This window comes from Leptonychotes weddellii, chromosome 9 (genome assembly GCF_054177405.1).
Source record: "Leptonychotes weddellii isolate Sample4059 chromosome 9, ASM5417740v2, whole genome shotgun sequence".
Taxonomy (NCBI): domain Eukaryota; kingdom Metazoa; phylum Chordata; class Mammalia; order Carnivora; family Phocidae; genus Leptonychotes; species Leptonychotes weddellii.
Window position 1 is genome coordinate 67400433 of NC_138377.1, and position 12005 is coordinate 67412437.

Below are 12005 nucleotides of genomic sequence, written 5' to 3' on the forward strand. Positions count from 1 at the left end.
AAAAAAAAAAAAGAGCCTTTAAAACTATGTGGGGTTTTTGTTGTTGTCGTTTTTAAGATTTATTTATTTATTTTAGAGAGAGACAAAGAGTGCTGGAGCGGAGGGGGGGGGCAGAGGGAGGGGGAGAGAGGATCTCAAGCAGACTCCCCACTGAGCAAGGAGCCTGATGCCAGGCTCCATTTCATGACCCTGAGATCATGACCTGAGCTGAAACCAAGGGGGTGTATGCTTAACTGAAGGTGTCACCCAGGTGCCCCTAAAACTATGTGTTTTTAAAAAAGTGTTGATCATATTCAGTATTGGCTAATACTTTTCTTTTGATGGAAATTGATACAACCTATAAATGAGGCAATTTGACATCAAAATTTAGCCTGTGGCCCCGAAGTTCTGTATTATTTTGTATTCTGTATTATTCTGTATTATTTTGCAGGTATGTCTGAACAAGTTAGCAAATATAAGTGGACGATTATTCATTGCAACATTGTTTAAGGAAAAGCTGGAAACAATTTCTAAATGAATTATGGTGTGTCTGTGGAGGAATGCCCAAGACTGGGGTAGATATGTAAAATGCCCTATATTGAGGGGAGCAGTTACTTAAGGAAAGTCAGTGTGGTATCTTTCCATTTGTGTAAAAAGAAGATATTCATCCATATGCAGAGACTATTTCTGGAAGGCTCTAGGGGAAACATACGTAGTGGTTACCTTTGTGGAATGAGACTAGGAGATAAGGAAGATGAGGGAACTTTTCCTTTTTTCTTTATATCTTTCTGAACTACTTTAATTTTTATTTTGTTACCATGAGCATGCATTACTCATAGGAGAAAGGAAATAAAAAAATATAAAATTTAAATGAACCAAAACTGCTTCTTCAGAGTAGGCCCTAAAAGAAATCCTTAGGTTTAAATGATTATCAGAATCTCCCTGTGAAAGAGGTAGGCAGTATTAAATGTAGTTTTACAGGTGAAGAAATAGTAATTGGGTAGAGTCAGGCCTTTTTAAGGATACAGCCAAGTAATTGGCAGTGGGATTAATATTTGAACTTGAGGTTTCTGACTTCTAGGAGGAGATTTAACATTTTGTTGTGAGTGATCAAAACAATGAATTCTGAATTTTTTTCCTCCTAGAACAATTAAGTACTTTTCGTGTTTTCCCATCAAACATAAATATCTTTCTTTTTAATATAGCAATTGGTTAGGCTATATTGAATTGTAGTTCATCCTTTTGATTTACTGACCTAAGCCTTTCTAGTTTATTCAATATATATCTCATTACTCTTTGAGATAGCAGAAGGTGGAGTGGTTAAATATGGAGATGGAAATTTAAGGTTTTCTACCAAATGACTTAGAAATTGGGATTTCTCACAGAGAACAAATTGATAGCTGCCTGAGGAAAGGGGCAAGGGGAAGGGGCAAAATGGGGAAGGGGAGTGGGAGGTGCAGGCTTCCAGTTATGAAATGAATAAGTCATGGGGATGAAAGGTACTGAATGGGGAATATGATATTGTAATAACATTGTATGGTGACAGGTGGTAGCTACACTTGGTGGGGAGCACAGCCTAATATATAGACTTGTTGAATTACTATGTTGTACACCTGAAATTAATGTAACGCTGGGTGTCAACTATACTTCAATTAGAAAAAGAAATTGAGGTTTCTGCCCAGTATCCTAAAGTCTAGGCATGTGGCTTCACCATACTGCACTCCCCAAGCTGTTAAAATCATACTCCCATTCCCAAATTCTAGTTCCTTAAACATAAGAGGTTCCTAGTGGGCTGCTGTGATATGTGATATTAAAAAGACTGGGAAAGTTTTGCATCCATTTGCCTTCTCAATTTTTTGGTTTCTTCTTTTTCTTTTTTCTAAAGTTGGGACGTCTATAGCCAACAAGTATTAATTCATTCTCATTCCCTCTCTGTCTCACTTATAAAATATTTAAAGATTTTTATTTATTTATTTATTTATTTATTTATTTATTTATTTATTTATTTGAGAGAGAATGAGAGAGAGAAAGCACATGAGAGGGGGGAGGGTCAGAGGGAGAAGCAGACTCCCTGCCGAGCTGGGAGCCCGATGCGGGACTCGATCCCGGTACTCCAGGATCATGACCTGAGCCGAAGGCAGTGGCTTAACCAACTGAGCCACGCAGGCGCCCTCACTTATAAAATATTTAAATGTGAAAAGTCTTTAAGAGATTGCTTGATTTTAGAGTGCGATCATTCTAGTTATAATCAATTAAATCATCCTGTAGATGAAAACAAAAATAAGTGTTAGCTTCACAGTGCTCTGTAAGGACACCTTCTGGAAATACAGATTGCTTAGAAGTGACCGAAATGCTGATGCCTCATTCCTCTTTGCAAAAAGTTGTGATTAAAGGATTTTTAACCATCAGAAGTGAATGGTAGAGGTGGCACGTGGGTGGCTCAGTCGTTAAGTGTCTGCCTTCGGCTCAGGTCATGATCCCAGGGTCCTGGGATCGAGTCCCGCATCGGGCTCCCTGCTCAGCGGGAAGCCTGCTTCTCCCTCTGCCACTCCCCCTGCTTGTGTTCCCTCTCTCGCTGTGTCTCTCTCTGTCAAATAAATAAAATCTTTAAAAAGAAAAAAAAGAAGTGAATGGTAGAGTTAAAAGCAAAGTGTAAATGCTTTTTGGCTTAATCAAATAAAGGACAATCAAGCCATCTGTCGAATGAAGGCTGAACTAGACATATTAATTCCAAGGCCCTTGTCCAGCTTCCAAACAATGAAAAGAAAATTTCTGGGCCATGCCGAGGCCTCAGGTGCAGGCGGCCGAAATGAAACCAGCAAGCAAATCACAGTTTTACCCGTGAACAGCAGGTGGGGTAAGCAGTCCAGCATTTTTCCAACGGGAGTAACACTCATTCCCTGCTTTAGTCATTACACAGATGACCGTGTTCAGACCTTTGTCGAGCCGATCAAAACCACACAACAGCAGCAAAATCTTGGTAGTGATTATAATTCTTTACTTTTCAATTTTGACGGCCTTCTAGATTGTTGATATTACTTCAAACCAGCCTGGAAACTCTGATACACTCTCCTCATTCTCCTTCGCGCCTCTCCTCCCCTTGTTCTGTTGGAATAGTACAGGCTTACCCACAGAGAGAAGAGTAGCAATCAGAGAAACAAGTTCCAGAAGGACACCTTTTGATGATGGGGTTTCTTATCTTTTAGAGGCGTGGTTGTTATCTCTGATTGACCATCACTGTGTATTTCATAGTCCAGTGTAATTCAGGCAAGGATAATTAGCAAACCTGTGAGTTTAATATGCTGTTCAATATTTTATCCTTGACATAGGTATTTCTAGATGATGTTGACTGAAACTGACTTGTATAAACTCCAGATCTGGTTATGTATGACCGTATTTGTGAAATTTCAATATAGTTTCATTTGTTACTGAGCATTAATGGCTTAGAGTCAAGAGAGAACTGTACGGAATAAATATTGTGGAATAAATACACTTTGGGAGTTCTTTTATTTTGGGTTATTAGCCTCTTTTGTATATTGACTTTTGTTTACACTATTTTCTTAATTTTTTGGATTGTAGAAACTGAGTTTATAGTGCAATTTATGTATGTAGAGACAGGTCAGTGCCATAGCCATCTGTATGTCCCTGCTTCTGAAGCTAGTCTGTCTTTAAATACACATTTATTATAAAAGAACAAATTGAAAAGGTATCTTTCTTTTTTAGTGCAGGTGCTGACTGAATACATTGTATAAACACAGACAGTTGGCCAGTGTCCCTCTCTATATCTACAGAATACTAATATATATATATATATATATATTTTTAAAGATTTTATTTATTTATTCATGAGAGACAGAGAGAGAGAGAGGCAGAGGGAGAAGCAGGCTCCCAAGGAGCAGGGAGCCCGATGCGGGACTCGATCCCAGGACCCTGGGATCATGACCTGAGCCGAAGGCAGTCGCTTAACCATCTGAGCCACCCAGGCGCCCCAGAATACTAATATATTAACGAACATATAAGTTGTATATTAATATGCTATTTGGAAGCTCTTTATGTTCCCAGCTTTTCCTTTTTGTTTATGGTAATTTATATGACTTGATAGTTTTCTTGAATGAATATTCTCTGGGTAAGATAGCTTTCCTTTTTTGTTTTTTGACCTAGATAGAGATCACTCATGGTGTTACTGACTGCATGTTTGTGTCCTCCCCCTATCCCCAAGTTCATATATTGAAGCCTTAACCCCCCAGGTGACAGTATTTGGAGATAGGGCCCGTGGGGAGGTGATAAAGGTTAAATGAGGTCATGGGGGTGGGGCCCTTAGCTGATAGAGTTGGTGCCCTTCTTAGGAAGAGAAAGACCAGAGCTCGCTCACTCTCTCCTCAACTGTGTGAAGGATACAGCGGGAAGGTGGCTGTGTACAAGCCAGAAGCAGTCCTCACTACACACTGAATCTGCTGGCACCTTGATCTTGGACGTTCCAGCCTCCAGAATTGTGAGCAATACATTTCTGTTGCTTAAGCCCCCCATCAGTGGTATTTTGTTGTGGCAGCATGAGGTGACTAAGACGGAGAGCTAACTCTGTAACCATAAATAAATTGTTTTTTTTTTTTTTTTTTTTACAGTGGTTAATGTGGAGATTTCAGATGAAGTAAAATAAGAAACTGACAGGAATTTTAATGTGAAGGCCACCTATTACTGAAAAGAATAGCCCAGCCTGGTTTTTGCTGTAGCTTATGTATATCAATTTTTTGATTACTGTCTTTTGATTCTCTTCTTATTCGTGATTGTTTACTTCACAGATATAAATAACATGTTTTTCCTTTTCCTTTAATTAGCATGCGGTAGAAAGGCCACCTGATGCTGGGTTAAACGGGCTCTCCCGCTCAAAGCAGGAGAGTTCTGTCTGCAGGCAGTGTATGAATTTTTACCCTTGCTGTAACATATTGCTGCATATTTAGTGGCTTAAAGCAATCCAGATTTATTATCTTACACTTCTGGAATCCCTATGTGCATCTGTTTCACTGGGCTAACATCAAGATGTTCGTAGGACTGTGGCTTTTTTCTGGAGGCTTGAGGGAGAATGTGTTTCCTTGCCTTTCCAGCTTCTAGAGGCTGCCCACATTCCTTACCACTGAGCTCCTTTAAATTTAAAGCCAGCAAACTAGCATCTCTCCGACTTCTGTGGTCACATCTCTTTCCCTTTTCTCTTTTTCTGCCTCCTTCTTCCACTTCTAAGGACACCTGTGATTACGTTGGACCCACCTGGATAATCCAGGGTAATCTCCCTATTTTAAGGTCAGCTGATTAGCCACTTTAATTCCAATCTGCAATCTTAATTCCCCTTTTCTGCGAACCCAACATATTCACGGTTTCAGAGGATAAGGACATGGATGGGTTTGGAGAAGCCCATTATTCGGCCTGTCAGAGGCTGACAGTATGATCTACTTAAGACAGTATAAGAAAACTTTGTTTTGAAGATTTTTAGAGTTCTTGTCCTTCATCTTTTTCTGGAAGAATCCTGCTCTGTGTTTCTCAAGTGTTTAAACCCATGCCCTCTCTTGATAAACCAAAATCTTGTATATTCTATGGTCAATAATAAACATTAGTTTTTTTCTCCCTTATGATATTCCCATAACCAAACTGTCATTCTCCCCCCTCCCCCACCAGCCACCCTATCCTAAGAGCTAAATATGGTTTATCACACCTATATTTAGCCTACATCTGGGCCATTGTTTCAGACTTCTGGATTATTTTAGGCTCTGAGATAGAGTGTTCACACTTTTGTTCAGACTTAAAATCTGTGTCGTGTTTGCTTTATTCTTATCACCAGCTGTTTGTAATTATTTGATATTGCTATTGTGAACTTACTTAAAGAGGCCTAACAAATATTTTCTAAACATGTCTATATACCTAAATAGTAGGTAGAGTGCAGATAGTGCTTGTTCAGAAAAAGTAAAAGACCTACAATCTCAACTGCTTCGTTGATTAGAAGTTAATTTTCAGTCTCATTGTATCAACAGAAACAATTCAAAGCAATAGGACAGGGTGCATACCCTGCAGGGTTATACATAGGGAGATGTATCTATCTATCTTTCTATGGTTTAAAAAATAGACTTTATAGACTTTTTAGAACAGTGTTAGATTTACAGAGAAATTGAAAGAATGGTATAGACAGTTTCCATATATCCTATACTTAGTTTCCGCTATAACATCTCACATTATTAGGGTACATGTGTTACAATTAATGAACTAATACTGATATATTATTAACTATCTCTCTATACCAATAGAGGGATGCTCCTTTATTGGAATTTGTCTGATGTTTCTTTCAGGATTAGACTGAAGTTATGGGTTTTGGGAGGTAAAGTACCACTATCCTAACATATCAAGCGTACATACTATCATTATTGTTGATGCTGACCTTGCTCACCTAGCTGAGGTAGTAGTTGTCAGGTTTCTTTACTGTAACATTATTCCCATCTGTCTTCTATACTGTGTTTTCTGGAAGGAAGTCATTCTGCAGTCTTTGAAGATGGAGAATCTATGTAAATTCTTCTGCATGGGAGATTTGTCTTCCCCACTTAAATGTACTTATTTCTGCTAGTGTGGACTCAATGGATATTTATTTTATACTGTGGGTTATAATCCAATACTACTTTATTTTGTTGCTCAAATTGTTCAGGTTTGACCATTAGAAGTTCTTTCAGTTGGCTCCCGTGCTCCTGTGATCTACCCACATCAGGGGTGTGTGTGTGTGTGTGTGTGTGTGTGTGTGTGTGTGTGTGTGTGTGTGTGTGTGTGTGTTTGGCACCTCTACTTTCTGGTACTACAAGATACTCTAGGTTTATCGTGTATATTTTCTGCCCCAGTCTTGGAATCTGCCGTTTTTAAGGATACAGGACTATTTTTTGCTGGATCCTGTGTCTTGATGATCAGTCCCATAAACAGTTTGACCAGTTGATTTTGTCTACCATTGCAAACATGGAAAATAGCATCGACTTGATGCTTATATGTAGTAATGTGTGAGCATGTGTGCAAATCCTCATTTTAAAGCTGAAGAGTAAATGAAAACAAAACAAAACAAAACAGAAAGCCCTCACATGAATCTCTCTATCAGGTATGGCTCACTCAAACAGAGAATTATTTCAAGTGACTCTAAAATGATACTTTGGCTGTGTATCCCTAGTTAGATGAATGCTAAGAACAAATGTACTTAAGAGAACTTTTAAACTGCATTCAGTATTCTTAGTAGTGATATTGGTATCATTATGTTGAAAACAATAAATATATATTGCAGAGTAAAGGAAATTAGTTACATTAATGTTAGTAAACTAAAACGAAAGTTGTTAGCAACTAAGATTTTCAGAGTAAGAGAGAAGAAAAACTAATCTAAAAATTGTAGCAATTAAGTAAAAAACCTGTAATCTTAAACTTAAGTATCTGTATGAACTTAGACATTTATCTTAAGTATGTGTTTTCTACTGAAAAAGAAACAAAGATAACCCAGTTACAGTGAACACTCTCAGCCTCAGATTATAGTTTCTAAATAGCATTTCCCACTTTAAAAAGACCAGGCATCTTTGAGAAAAGGCTGATTCTAGGTGTGGGGCAGAAAGCAAGAATGCTATGAAAGGTTCCTGGAGCTTCCACTGGATAGGACTATTTGAGCATCAATAAGAATAAGAAATGCAGTTGATGGAAAGACAGCAAATATGAGTTTTTAATGATACTACGCCCCCCACCACCTCATTGGTTATCTTTGGAGGCTGCTAGGTAACAATGCACAATTCTAAACATTGATTAAAGTAAGGGAAAAGATTTAGCAATTATGCTTTCCTGAATGAACTATATACTTTAGGATAACCAAATAGTTGATGATGAAGGTTTTTTTGTTTTGTTTTTTTTTTTTTAAGATTTTATTTATTTATTTGACAGAGAGAGACACAGCGAGAGAGGGAACACAAGCAGGGGGAATGGGAGAGAGAGAAGCAGGCTTCCCACAGAGCAGGGAGCCTGATGTGGGGCTTGATCCCAGGACCCCGGGACCATGACCTGAGCCATGGCATGGCATATGCTTAATGACTGAGCCACCCAGGCGCCCCAGAAAGTTTTTTTTTTTTTTTAAATACACATTGCACCTAATGCTAAAGAAATGATAGAAAATTGCCACTTTTCAGCTCCTAGTGAACTAATCTAAACAGTAACCACTAATGGGTGTTAAACTGGACTGTAATCAGGGCACTAGATAGAGTTGCTAGTTTGTGGAAATAAGTGGGATAGAAGAACAAGTTAAAGGACAACATAAAGAAGCAACAGTCAAATCGAAAATGTGGGAAATTCTGCAGGACAGATCTAGGTTAAAGGAGACTTACAGAGGCATACTAGCCATGTGCAGTATGTTGGCCTTGTTTGGATCCTCGTTCTTACAAACCAAATACAAAAGAAAAGATTTGAGCTATTTGGAGGAAATTTGAACATGGTCCAGGTCATGTTAAGGGATTATTGTTTCTTTTGTTAGGTATGGAAAAGACATTGTGTTTATATTTAAAGTTTTTAATGTGAGATATATAATGAAATATGGGTGAAATGATAGATGTGTGAGATCTGTTTAAAAATATTCCAGAAAAAAATGCACTAAAAAGTGTGTGTGCACATGGGTGTGTGTGTTTGTGTTTGAGGAAGCAAAGGGTGATAGATAACAAGACTGGCAAATTATTCATAATTGTTGAAGCTGGGTTATGGGTACCTGGGGATTTAGTGTACTGTGTTGGAAGATTTTTATAAAAATACAAGTTCAAAAACTATAGTCTTTCAGTTTTTTCTCTAGTAGAAAAGGAATAATTTGGCATTTGAAGGTATTTATGATATATATATAGGTATTGCTTTGGGGGTGGATTAATGGATGAATGATTAATGAATGCTTCATTCATCTTCAAAGTTATGATTTGACTTTGTATTGACTTCATGAGCTGTTAAGACTGAGGATGAAGTGGATTGGAACATCATGTTTAGCTCTGAATCTGAAAGTAATTTCTGTGGTTGAGATTGAGAGTGAGAAAGATGGTTAGATCAAACCTTGCATTTTTCATGTCTTTATAGGTCTGCTTTCCCATCACATTTAGGATAAGATCCAAATTCCTTACCATGCCATGTAAAGCCCCTCATGATCTGATGCCTGCTTGCTTCTTAGGCCTCATTATTGCCCTCTCTCCTCTAAGTTCCATCCAATGTAGACATTATAATGATGCTGGCTCTGTTTCTGACCCTTGAATGTGCCAGGATTGTTCTCTCCTGACGGCCTATGTACCTGCTGCCTGGAACATTCTGCCTTTCTATCCCAAATCCTTGCATGGTTTACTCCATTATCCTATCAGGTTCTCTGCTTAAATGTTCTCTCTGAAGACATTTTCCCGACTATTCTATATCAAATCATGCTCTCATCGTTCTCCAGCTCCTTATCCTACTTTATCTTTATAGTGTCTGTCACAACCTGAAACAACTGTTTTTATGTATTTATATAAAATTATATATTCATTCATTTGATTGTTGTTTGATGACTCCATAAGGACAAGGAATTTGTCTTGCTTACTCCTGTATTCCATGTACATTAAACAGTGCCTGGAAGAGTGTAGGCTCTTTGTGGATATCTGTTATGTGACTGAATAGTGGATTTTGTGTTGAAGCATGGCATTATTTCCAATATTCTGGAAACAGTCACTTCCATTCTCTGTTAGCAGGTTTATGCTTTTCCTATTACAACTCAAGACAGTGAAGGGGGTAGGTCTAGCTGTACATCTGAAACTAAATCCACTCTCTGGGCTCCTTTCTAGATGCAGTCCCCTATTTTGTCGTCCACGAAAAGAGCCAGAATGGGTTTAAATGTCTGCTAAAGGAAGAAGCCTCTAACACATGTTTTCTTCCTTTGATGCCCTTGATAGCCTGAACCCGTGTAGATTAGTTTTTCTTAGTCACTCTCAACATGCCCAAAGAGCAGCTGTTTGCAATGAACAGGTAACCACCCACCTGGCCTCGTAAGCCTGGTGCAACTGGGAGGGAAGGAGGGAGACTGAGGCTTATGGAGCGCGGGGACTAGAAGAGGACCCCTGTGCCAGAGGTCAGGTCGCTTTTTCTTTCCCTCAGTCTTTCTTAAGGATATGCAATAAATAGTGACAGCTAAGATGAGCGTAAAGCATGTGCACTCAATGTCATGGCTTTAGGAGAATCTGGGATGGGGTTTTCGCTGAGCTGGCAATACCCTCAAGTGGAAGGCAAGAGGTGGGCTAGCACCTCAGCTCAGCTGTGGAAGCTGCTGGAATGCGAAGTGGGAAGAGTGGTGCCGCCTCAGCACATAACAGGAAAATTACCGGAGGACGTGACCAAGATAAAGTCAGCCCCCCAGGGCCCATTTCTCCCGTGGATTGCAACGACAAACTATGGACAGACAGATGACCCGAGGACTCAGAAAAGTTAAGATGGCAATTGGGAAGAGAGTGTAAGTCTGGAGAAACTACCTGTGTGGGGGACCCGTGGGGTGAATTCCTCTTTGTTTTTCTTTCTGGCCACGAGCCAAGGCAGGCGCTCCGAGCTGCAGTAGTGGTGCAGAGGGAGCTAAAATCTAAGAAAAATCCCATCTTTCTGGCCCGAAGAATGGGAAGATGCAGGCTGGAAAGTGTGTAAGGGTCTCTGCCTCCTTTTGAATCACGGAGGCAGACCCCTTGGAGAGCTAGTGCGGCCAGTGGGGCTGGCAGCTAAAATGCCTCTCAAAATCCTGTTTTTCTGGCCAGGGGAACCAGGCAAAAGGGCCCCTGCAGTCCAAAAAGTGTGAGCGGCTGCCTGTTTTAATTTCCCTATTTTTTCCTCTCTCTGCTTTGTACCCTGAGGGGCCATGCGGACAGCTAGAACTCCAAGAGAAATCCCACCTTTGGGCCAGCAGATTGGGAGAACCCTAGAAAGAGCTGGAACGGGGTCCTGTGCTTATGAACTAGCCTGAGACTAGTACTCGCTCCGAGCTGCACATGGGGGAGATGGACCCAAAGCAGTGTAGCAAAAGCCTTGAGAACTGGAGTGACCAAGGAACCATGGCCCACAGAAGAGGAGGGAAAACTTGCTGTCTGAACCTCGCCAGATCGATGGCCTGATAAAAAGGAACAAACAAAATCCTAATGCTCTCCAGAGGATTTGTAACAGCACCCAGAGTCTACACAACTTCATATTCAGGATGTTATTCTGCATTTAAGATTTCACAGTATTACAGAAAAATGTGACCAGTTCTTTAGACAAACAAGTCAACAAATGCCAACTCCAGGATGATCCAGATACTGAGCTTATCAGAGACTTTAAAGCCGTTATAATAACTGCACCATGAGTTAAACTGTCTTGAAATGAATGGAAGGGTGACTGTTCTTTTAGGAGACAACATGGGAGAAAGTGTTTGTGACCTTGGGTTAGGCAAAAATTTCTTAGATATAGCACCAAAAGCATGATCTGCAAAAGAAAAGTCCATCATAACATTTTTTTTTTTTCCATAAAAAGGTAAGCCACACAGAGGGTATGTGGGTGATCTCTGGACCTTCTGCTCAGTTTTGCTGTGAACCTCAAACTAAGGAATAAATTCTAAATAAAAAATCACAGACTGGGAGAACTATTTTCAAGTCACATATCCAAAAAAGGACTTGTATCCAGAAAATATATATCACTCTCAAAATCCAGTAAGAAACAATCCATTAAAAAAGGAAAAGATTTAAACTGACCATTCACCCAAGAAGATACATTGATGGCAAATAGCACCAAGACGCCCAACAACATTTGTTGTTAGGGAAATGCAAACTAAAACCACAAAGAAGAAATTGCTATCTGACTAGTAGAATGGCATAGGAAAATGACAGTACCAAATCCCAGCAGCTTCTTATCAAGTTAAACACACACTTACCATGTGATGTGGCAGTCCCACTCTTGGGTATTATTTACTCAAATGAAATGAAAACTTATTTGTGAATGCTTACAGCAGCTTTACCCAAATTCTGTAA

At 39.5% G+C, this 12005-nt stretch overlaps 1 protein-coding gene and 1 long non-coding RNA gene across 2 annotated transcripts in view; both read left to right on the forward strand.

The window, feature by feature from the left end:
* LOC145723473 (uncharacterized) overlaps nt 1-6474 on the forward strand; it is an 18913-nt gene extending 12439 nt beyond the window's left edge. Inside the window, exon 2 of the long non-coding RNA XR_014148564.1 lies at nt 4326-6474. This is a non-coding gene — a long non-coding RNA (uncharacterized LOC145723473). The remainder of the gene's footprint in view (nt 1-4325) is intronic.
* Nucleotides 1-12005, forward strand: part of AVEN (apoptosis and caspase activation inhibitor) — a 153324-nt gene that overhangs the window by 13313 nt on the left and 128006 nt on the right. The window lies entirely within an intron of this gene.